Raw genomic sequence first — 6,147 nt, 5'->3', positions numbered from 1 at the left:
AACTCGGAAGTAAAGCAGGGTCGGGCCTGGTTAGTACTTGGATGGGAGACCGCCTGGGAATACCAGGTGCTGTAAGCTTTTCGAAGTGCTTCATTTGGCAGCTGATTTAAATAGCCAACGCTTGACAGCCTCTTTCGCTTACGGCCATACCACCCTGGAAATGCCCGATCTCATCTGAACTCGGAAGTAAAGCAGGGTCGGGCCTGGTTAGTACTTGGATGGGAGACCGCCTGGGAATACCAGGTGCTGTAAGCTTTTCGAAGTGCTTCATTTGGCAGCTGATTTAAATAGCCAACGCTTGACAGCCTCTTTCGCTTACGGCCATACCACCCTGGAAATGCCCGATCTCATCTGAACTCGGAAGTAAAGCAGGGTCGGGCCTGGTTAGTACTTGGATGGGAGACCGCCTGGGAATACCAGGTGCTGTAAGCTTTTCGAAGTGCTTCATTTGGCAGCTGATTTAAATAGCCAACGCTTGACAGCCTCTTTCGCTTACGGCCATACCACCCTGGAAATGCCCGATCTCATCTGAACTCGGAAGTAAAGCAGGGTCGGGCCTGGTTAGTACTTGGATGGGAGACCGCCTGGGAATACCAGGTGCTGTAAGCTTTTCGAAGTGCTTCATTTGGCAGCTGATTTAAATAGCCAACGCTTGACAGCCTCTTTCGCTTACGGCCATACCACCCTGGAAATGCCCGATCTCATCTGAACTCGGAAGTAAAGCAGGGTCGGGCCTGGTTAGTACTTGGATGGGAGACCGCCTGGGAATACCAGGTGCTGTAAGCTTTTCGAAGTGCTTCATTTGGCAGCTGATTTAAATAGCCAACGCTTGACAGCCTCTTTCGCTTACGGCCATACCACCCTGGAAATGCCCGATCTCATCTGAACTCGGAAGTAAAGCAGGGTCGGGCCTGGTTAGTACTTGGATGGGAGACCGCCTGGGAATACCAGGTGCTGTAAGCTTTTCGAAGTGCTTCATTTGGCAGCTGATTTAAATAGCCAACGCTTGACAGCCTCTTTCGCTTACGGCCATACCACCCTGGAAATGCCCGATCTCATCTGAACTCGGAAGTAAAGCAGGGTCGGGCCTGGTTAGTACTTGGATGGGAGACCGCCTGGGAATACCAGGTGCTGTAAGCTTTTCGAAGTGCTTCATTTGGCAGCTGATTTAAATAGCCAACGCTTGACAGCCTCTTTCGCTTACGGCCATACCACCCTGGAAATGCCCGATCTCATCTGAACTCGGAAGTAAAGCAGGGTCGGGCCTGGTTAGTACTTGGATGGGAGACCGCCTGGGAATACCAGGTGCTGTAAGCTTTTCGAAGTGCTTCATTTGGCAGCTGATTTAAATAGCCAACGCTTGACAGCCTCTTTCGCTTACGGCCATACCACCCTGGAAATGCCCGATCTCATCTGAACTCGGAAGTAAAGCAGGGTCGGGCCTGGTTAGTACTTGGATGGGAGACCGCCTGGGAATACCAGGTGCTGTAAGCTTTTCGAAGTGCTTCATTTGGCAGCTGATTTAAATAGCCAACGCTTGACAGCCTCTTTCGCTTACGGCCATACCACCCTGGAAATGCCCGATCTCATCTGAACTCGGAAGTAAAGCAGGGTCGGGCCTGGTTAGTACTTGGATGGGAGACCGCCTGGGAATACCAGGTGCTGTAAGCTTTTCGAAGTGCTTCATTTGGCAGCTGATTTAAATAGCCAACGCTTGACAGCCTCTTTCGCTTACGGCCATACCACCCTGGAAATGCCCGATCTCATCTGAACTCGGAAGTAAAGCAGGGTCGGGCCTGGTTAGTACTTGGATGGGAGACCGCCTGGGAATACCAGGTGCTGTAAGCTTTTCGAAGTGCTTCATTTGGCAGCTGATTTAAATAGCCAACGCTTGACAGCCTCTTTCGCTTACGGCCATACCACCCTGGAAATGCCCGATCTCATCTGAACTCGGAAGTAAAGCAGGGTCGGGCCTGGTTAGTACTTGGATGGGAGACCGCCTGGGAATACCAGGTGCTGTAAGCTTTTCGAAGTGCTTCATTTGGCAGCTGATTTAAATAGCCAACGCTTGACAGCCTCTTTCGCTTACGGCCATACCACCCTGGAAATGCCCGATCTCATCTGAACTCGGAAGTAAAGCAGGGTCGGGCCTGGTTAGTACTTGGATGGGAGACCGCCTGGGAATACCAGGTGCTGTAAGCTTTTCGAAGTGCTTCATTTGGCAGCTGATTTAAATAGCCAACGCTTGACAGCCTCTTTCGCTTACGGCCATACCACCCTGGAAATGCCCGATCTCATCTGAACTCGGAAGTAAAGCAGGGTCGGGCCTGGTTAGTACTTGGATGGGAGACCGCCTGGGAATACCAGGTGCTGTAAGCTTTTCGAAGTGCTTCATTTGGCAGCTGATTTAAATAGCCAACGCTTGACAGCCTCTTTCGCTTACGGCCATACCACCCTGGAAATGCCCGATCTCATCTGAACTCGGAAGTAAAGCAGGGTCGGGCCTGGTTAGTACTTGGATGGGAGACCGCCTGGGAATACCAGGTGCTGTAAGCTTTTCGAAGTGCTTCATTTGGCAGCTGATTTAAATAGCCAACGCTTGACAGCCTCTTTCGCTTACGGCCATACCACCCTGGAAATGCCCGATCTCATCTGAACTCGGAAGTAAAGCAGGGTCGGGCCTGGTTAGTACTTGGATGGGAGACCGCCTGGGAATACCAGGTGCTGTAAGCTTTTCGAAGTGCTTCATTTGGCAGCTGATTTAAATAGCCAACGCTTGACAGCCTCTTTCGCTTACGGCCATACCACCCTGGAAATGCCCGATCTCATCTGAACTCGGAAGTAAAGCAGGGTCGGGCCTGGTTAGTACTTGGATGGGAGACCGCCTGGGAATACCAGGTGCTGTAAGCTTTTCGAAGTGCTTCATTTGGCAGCTGATTTAAATAGCCAACGCTTGACAGCCTCTTTCGCTTACGGCCATACCACCCTGGAAATGCCCGATCTCATCTGAACTCGGAAGTAAAGCAGGGTCGGGCCTGGTTAGTACTTGGATGGGAGACCGCCTGGGAATACCAGGTGCTGTAAGCTTTTCGAAGTGCTTCATTTGGCAGCTGATTTAAATAGCCAACGCTTGACAGCCTCTTTCGCTTACGGCCATACCACCCTGGAAATGCCCGATCTCATCTGAACTCGGAAGTAAAGCAGGGTCGGGCCTGGTTAGTACTTGGATGGGAGACCGCCTGGGAATACCAGGTGCTGTAAGCTTTTCGAAGTGCTTCATTTGGCAGCTGATTTAAATAGCCAACGCTTGACAGCCTCTTTCGCTTACGGCCATACCACCCTGGAAATGCCCGATCTCATCTGAACTCGGAAGTAAAGCAGGGTCGGGCCTGGTTAGTACTTGGATGGGAGACCGCCTGGGAATACCAGGTGCTGTAAGCTTTTCGAAGTGCTTCATTTGGCAGCTGATTTAAATAGCCAACGCTTGACAGCCTCTTTCGCTTACGGCCATACCACCCTGGAAATGCCCGATCTCATCTGAACTCGGAAGTAAAGCAGGGTCGGGCCTGGTTAGTACTTGGATGGGAGACCGCCTGGGAATACCAGGTGCTGTAAGCTTTTCGAAGTGCTTCATTTGGCAGCTGATTTAAATAGCCAACGCTTGACAGCCTCTTTCGCTTACGGCCATACCACCCTGGAAATGCCCGATCTCATCTGAACTCGGAAGTAAAGCAGGGTCGGGCCTGGTTAGTACTTGGATGGGAGACCGCCTGGGAATACCAGGTGCTGTAAGCTTTTCGAAGTGCTTCATTTGGCAGCTGATTTAAATAGCCAACGCTTGACAGCCTCTTTCGCTTACGGCCATACCACCCTGGAAATGCCCGATCTCATCTGAACTCGGAAGTAAAGCAGGGTCGGGCCTGGTTAGTACTTGGATGGGAGACCGCCTGGGAATACCAGGTGCTGTAAGCTTTTCGAAGTGCTTCATTTGGCAGCTGATTTAAATAGCCAACGCTTGACAGCCTCTTTCGCTTACGGCCATACCACCCTGGAAATGCCCGATCTCATCTGAACTCGGAAGTAAAGCAGGGTCGGGCCTGGTTAGTACTTGGATGGGAGACCGCCTGGGAATACCAGGTGCTGTAAGCTTTTCGAAGTGCTTCATTTGGCAGCTGATTTAAATAGCCAACGCTTGACGTCCTCTTTCGCTTACGGCCATACCACCCTGGAAATGCCCGATCTCATCTGAACTCGGAAGTAAAGCAGGGTCGGGCCTGGTTAGTACTTGGATGGGAGACCGCCTGGGAATACCAGGTGCTGTAAGCTTTTCGAAGTGCTTCATTTGGCAGCTGATTTAAATAGCCAACGCTTGACAGCCTCTTTCGCTTACGGCCATACCACCCTGGAAATGCCCGATCTCATCTGAACTCGGAAGTAAAGCAGGGTCGGGCCTGGTTAGTACTTGGATGGGAGACCGCCTGGGAATACCAGGTGCTGTAAGCTTTTCGAAGTGCTTCATTTGGCAGCTGATTTAAATAGCCAACGCTTGACAGCCTCTTTCGCTTACGGCCATACCACCCTGGAAATGCCCGATCTCATCTGAACTCGGAAGTAAAGCAGGGTCGGGCCTGGTTAGTACTTGGATGGGAGACCGCCTGGGAATACCAGGTGCTGTAAGCTTTTCGAAGTGCTTCATTTGGCAGCTGATTTAAATAGCCAACGCTTGACGTCCTCTTTCGCTTACGGCCATACCACCCTGGAAATGCCCGATCTCATCTGAACTCGGAAGTAAAGCAGGGTCGGGCCTGGTTAGTACTTGGATGGGAGACCGCCTGGGAATACCAGGTGCTGTAAGCTTTTCGAAGTGCTTCATTTGGCAGCTGATTTAAATAGCCAACGCTTGACGTCCTCTTTCGCTTACGGCCATACCACCCTGGAAATGCCCGATCTCATCTGAACTCGGAAGTAAAGCAGGGTCGGGCCTGGTTAGTACTTGGATGGGAGACCGCCTGGGAATACCAGGTGCTGTAAGCTTTTCGAAGTGCTTCATTTGGCAGCTGATTTAAATAGCCAACGCTTGACGTCCTCTTTCGCTTACGGCCATACCACCCTGGAAATGCCCGATCTCATCTGAACTCGGAAGTAAAGCAGGGTCGGGCCTGGTTAGTACTTGGATGGGAGACCGCCTGGGAATACCAGGTGCTGTAAGCTTTTCGAAGTGCTTCATTTGGCAGCTGATTTAAATAGCCAACGCTTGACGTCCTCTTTCGCTTACGGCCATACCACCCTGGAAATGCCCGATCTCATCTGAACTCGGAAGTAAAGCAGGGTCGGGCCTGGTTAGTACTTGGATGGGAGACCGCCTGGGAATACCAGGTGCTGTAAGCTTTTCGAAGTGCTTCATTTGGCAGCTGATTTAAATAGCCAACGCTTGACGTCCTCTTTCGCTTACGGCCATACCACCCTGGAAATGCCCGATCTCATCTGAACTCGGAAGTAAAGCAGGGTCGGGCCTGGTTAGTACTTGGATGGGAGACCGCCTGGGAATACCAGGTGCTGTAAGCTTTTCGAAGTGCTTCATTTGGCAGCTGATTTAAATAGCCAACGCTTGACGTCCTCTTTCGCTTACGGCCATACCACCCTGGAAATGCCCGATCTCATCTGAACTCGGAAGTAAAGCAGGGTCGGGCCTGGTTAGTACTTGGATGGGAGACCGCCTGGGAATACCAGGTGCTGTAAGCTTTTCGAAGTGCTTCATTTGGCAGCTGATTTAAATAGCCAACGCTTGACGTCCTCTTTCGCTTACGGCCATACCACCCTGGAAATGCCCGATCTCATCTGAACTCGGAAGTAAAGCAGGGTCGGGCCTGGTTAGTACTTGGATGGGAGACCGCCTGGGAATACCAGGTGCTGTAAGCTTTTCGAAGTGCTTCATTTGGCAGCTGATTTAAATAGCCAACGCTTGACGTCCTCTTTCGCTTACGGCCATACCACCCTGGAAATGCCCGATCTCATCTGAACTCGGAAGTAAAGCAGGGTCGGGCCTGGTTAGTACTTGGATGGGAGACCGCCTGGGAATACCAGGTGCTGTAAGCTTTTCGAAGTGCTTCATTTGGCAGCTGATTTAAATAGCCAACGCTTGACGTC

The 6,147-nt window shown here is 51.4% G+C and overlaps 34 non-coding genes and 1 pseudogene across 34 annotated transcripts in view; all 35 read left to right on the top strand.

The window, feature by feature from the left end:
• The window catches only part of LOC148681567 (5S ribosomal RNA), a 119-nt gene extending 41 nt beyond the window's left edge, over window positions 1–78 (top strand). Inside the window, exon 1 of the ribosomal RNA XR_015943576.1 lies at window positions 1–78. This exon is cut by the window's left edge and continues 41 nt beyond it. This is a non-coding gene — a ribosomal RNA (5S ribosomal RNA).
• A 58-nt stretch (window positions 79–136) lies between these two features.
• LOC148681566 (5S ribosomal RNA) lies at window positions 137–255 on the top strand. The gene has a single exon (XR_015943575.1). It is a non-coding gene; the product is annotated as a 5S ribosomal RNA (ribosomal RNA).
• Window positions 256–313: 58 nt separating this feature from the next.
• LOC148681565 (5S ribosomal RNA) lies at window positions 314–432 on the top strand. Its single transcript, XR_015943574.1, has one exon. It is a non-coding gene; the product is annotated as a 5S ribosomal RNA (ribosomal RNA).
• A 58-nt stretch (window positions 433–490) lies between these two features.
• LOC148681564 (5S ribosomal RNA) lies at window positions 491–609 on the top strand. Its single transcript, XR_015943573.1, has one exon. It is a non-coding gene; the product is annotated as a 5S ribosomal RNA (ribosomal RNA).
• A 58-nt stretch (window positions 610–667) lies between these two features.
• On the top strand, window positions 668–786 carry LOC148681563 (5S ribosomal RNA). Its single transcript, XR_015943572.1, has one exon. It is a non-coding gene; the product is annotated as a 5S ribosomal RNA (ribosomal RNA).
• A 58-nt stretch (window positions 787–844) lies between these two features.
• LOC148681562 (5S ribosomal RNA) lies at window positions 845–963 on the top strand. The gene has a single exon (XR_015943571.1). It is a non-coding gene; the product is annotated as a 5S ribosomal RNA (ribosomal RNA).
• Window positions 964–1,021: 58 nt separating this feature from the next.
• LOC148681561 (5S ribosomal RNA) lies at window positions 1,022–1,140 on the top strand. Its single transcript, XR_015943569.1, has one exon. It is a non-coding gene; the product is annotated as a 5S ribosomal RNA (ribosomal RNA).
• A 58-nt stretch (window positions 1,141–1,198) lies between these two features.
• On the top strand, window positions 1,199–1,317 carry LOC148681560 (5S ribosomal RNA). Its single transcript, XR_015943568.1, has one exon. It is a non-coding gene; the product is annotated as a 5S ribosomal RNA (ribosomal RNA).
• Window positions 1,318–1,375: 58 nt separating this feature from the next.
• On the top strand, window positions 1,376–1,494 carry LOC148681559 (5S ribosomal RNA). Its single transcript, XR_015943567.1, has one exon. It is a non-coding gene; the product is annotated as a 5S ribosomal RNA (ribosomal RNA).
• Window positions 1,495–1,552: 58 nt separating this feature from the next.
• LOC148681558 (5S ribosomal RNA) lies at window positions 1,553–1,671 on the top strand. The gene has a single exon (XR_015943566.1). It is a non-coding gene; the product is annotated as a 5S ribosomal RNA (ribosomal RNA).
• Window positions 1,672–1,729: 58 nt separating this feature from the next.
• LOC148681557 (5S ribosomal RNA) lies at window positions 1,730–1,848 on the top strand. Its single transcript, XR_015943565.1, has one exon. It is a non-coding gene; the product is annotated as a 5S ribosomal RNA (ribosomal RNA).
• A 58-nt stretch (window positions 1,849–1,906) lies between these two features.
• Window positions 1,907–2,025, top strand: LOC148681556 (5S ribosomal RNA). Its single transcript, XR_015943564.1, has one exon. It is a non-coding gene; the product is annotated as a 5S ribosomal RNA (ribosomal RNA).
• Window positions 2,026–2,083: 58 nt separating this feature from the next.
• LOC148681555 (5S ribosomal RNA) lies at window positions 2,084–2,202 on the top strand. The gene has a single exon (XR_015943563.1). It is a non-coding gene; the product is annotated as a 5S ribosomal RNA (ribosomal RNA).
• A 58-nt stretch (window positions 2,203–2,260) lies between these two features.
• Window positions 2,261–2,379, top strand: LOC137489822 (5S ribosomal RNA). The gene has a single exon (XR_015489207.2). It is a non-coding gene; the product is annotated as a 5S ribosomal RNA (ribosomal RNA).
• A 58-nt stretch (window positions 2,380–2,437) lies between these two features.
• On the top strand, window positions 2,438–2,556 carry LOC137489815 (5S ribosomal RNA). The gene has a single exon (XR_015487850.1). It is a non-coding gene; the product is annotated as a 5S ribosomal RNA (ribosomal RNA).
• A 58-nt stretch (window positions 2,557–2,614) lies between these two features.
• LOC137489804 (5S ribosomal RNA) lies at window positions 2,615–2,733 on the top strand. The gene has a single exon (XR_015487849.1). It is a non-coding gene; the product is annotated as a 5S ribosomal RNA (ribosomal RNA).
• A 58-nt stretch (window positions 2,734–2,791) lies between these two features.
• Window positions 2,792–2,910, top strand: LOC141382922 (5S ribosomal RNA). The gene has a single exon (XR_015487848.1). It is a non-coding gene; the product is annotated as a 5S ribosomal RNA (ribosomal RNA).
• A 58-nt stretch (window positions 2,911–2,968) lies between these two features.
• On the top strand, window positions 2,969–3,087 carry LOC141382921 (5S ribosomal RNA). The gene has a single exon (XR_015487846.1). It is a non-coding gene; the product is annotated as a 5S ribosomal RNA (ribosomal RNA).
• A 58-nt stretch (window positions 3,088–3,145) lies between these two features.
• Window positions 3,146–3,264, top strand: LOC141383389 (5S ribosomal RNA). The gene has a single exon (XR_015488663.2). It is a non-coding gene; the product is annotated as a 5S ribosomal RNA (ribosomal RNA).
• Window positions 3,265–3,322: 58 nt separating this feature from the next.
• LOC141382920 (5S ribosomal RNA) lies at window positions 3,323–3,441 on the top strand. The gene has a single exon (XR_015487845.1). It is a non-coding gene; the product is annotated as a 5S ribosomal RNA (ribosomal RNA).
• A 58-nt stretch (window positions 3,442–3,499) lies between these two features.
• Window positions 3,500–3,618, top strand: LOC141382919 (5S ribosomal RNA). The gene has a single exon (XR_015487844.1). It is a non-coding gene; the product is annotated as a 5S ribosomal RNA (ribosomal RNA).
• A 58-nt stretch (window positions 3,619–3,676) lies between these two features.
• LOC141382918 (5S ribosomal RNA) lies at window positions 3,677–3,795 on the top strand. The gene has a single exon (XR_015487843.1). It is a non-coding gene; the product is annotated as a 5S ribosomal RNA (ribosomal RNA).
• A 58-nt stretch (window positions 3,796–3,853) lies between these two features.
• LOC141383661 (5S ribosomal RNA) lies at window positions 3,854–3,972 on the top strand. Its single transcript, XR_015489105.2, has one exon. It is a non-coding gene; the product is annotated as a 5S ribosomal RNA (ribosomal RNA).
• Window positions 3,973–4,030: 58 nt separating this feature from the next.
• On the top strand, window positions 4,031–4,149 carry LOC141383934 (5S ribosomal RNA; annotated as a pseudogene).
• A 58-nt stretch (window positions 4,150–4,207) lies between these two features.
• LOC141383798 (5S ribosomal RNA) lies at window positions 4,208–4,326 on the top strand. The gene has a single exon (XR_015489519.2). It is a non-coding gene; the product is annotated as a 5S ribosomal RNA (ribosomal RNA).
• A 58-nt stretch (window positions 4,327–4,384) lies between these two features.
• On the top strand, window positions 4,385–4,503 carry LOC141383734 (5S ribosomal RNA). The gene has a single exon (XR_015489276.2). It is a non-coding gene; the product is annotated as a 5S ribosomal RNA (ribosomal RNA).
• A 58-nt stretch (window positions 4,504–4,561) lies between these two features.
• Window positions 4,562–4,680, top strand: LOC137492372 (5S ribosomal RNA). Its single transcript, XR_015487841.1, has one exon. It is a non-coding gene; the product is annotated as a 5S ribosomal RNA (ribosomal RNA).
• Window positions 4,681–4,738: 58 nt separating this feature from the next.
• LOC137492373 (5S ribosomal RNA) lies at window positions 4,739–4,857 on the top strand. Its single transcript, XR_015487840.1, has one exon. It is a non-coding gene; the product is annotated as a 5S ribosomal RNA (ribosomal RNA).
• Window positions 4,858–4,915: 58 nt separating this feature from the next.
• On the top strand, window positions 4,916–5,034 carry LOC148681554 (5S ribosomal RNA). The gene has a single exon (XR_015943560.1). It is a non-coding gene; the product is annotated as a 5S ribosomal RNA (ribosomal RNA).
• Window positions 5,035–5,092: 58 nt separating this feature from the next.
• LOC148681553 (5S ribosomal RNA) lies at window positions 5,093–5,211 on the top strand. Its single transcript, XR_015943559.1, has one exon. It is a non-coding gene; the product is annotated as a 5S ribosomal RNA (ribosomal RNA).
• Window positions 5,212–5,269: 58 nt separating this feature from the next.
• Window positions 5,270–5,388, top strand: LOC148681552 (5S ribosomal RNA). Its single transcript, XR_015943558.1, has one exon. It is a non-coding gene; the product is annotated as a 5S ribosomal RNA (ribosomal RNA).
• Window positions 5,389–5,446: 58 nt separating this feature from the next.
• LOC148681551 (5S ribosomal RNA) lies at window positions 5,447–5,565 on the top strand. Its single transcript, XR_015943557.1, has one exon. It is a non-coding gene; the product is annotated as a 5S ribosomal RNA (ribosomal RNA).
• A 58-nt stretch (window positions 5,566–5,623) lies between these two features.
• Window positions 5,624–5,742, top strand: LOC148681550 (5S ribosomal RNA). Its single transcript, XR_015943556.1, has one exon. It is a non-coding gene; the product is annotated as a 5S ribosomal RNA (ribosomal RNA).
• Window positions 5,743–5,800: 58 nt separating this feature from the next.
• Window positions 5,801–5,919, top strand: LOC148681549 (5S ribosomal RNA). The gene has a single exon (XR_015943555.1). It is a non-coding gene; the product is annotated as a 5S ribosomal RNA (ribosomal RNA).
• Window positions 5,920–5,977: 58 nt separating this feature from the next.
• LOC148681548 (5S ribosomal RNA) lies at window positions 5,978–6,096 on the top strand. The gene has a single exon (XR_015943554.1). It is a non-coding gene; the product is annotated as a 5S ribosomal RNA (ribosomal RNA).
• The last annotated feature ends 51 nt before the right edge of the window (window positions 6,097–6,147 follow it).

The sequence above is a fragment of the Danio rerio genome, chromosome 4 (genome assembly GCF_052040795.2).
Source record: "Danio rerio strain M-AB ecotype USA chromosome 4, GRCz13ab, whole genome shotgun sequence".
In the NCBI taxonomy this organism is placed as follows: domain Eukaryota; kingdom Metazoa; phylum Chordata; class Actinopteri; order Cypriniformes; family Danionidae; genus Danio; species Danio rerio.
Note: the sequence above shows the minus strand (reverse complement) of the source record. Positions and strands in the feature narration are given on the sequence as shown.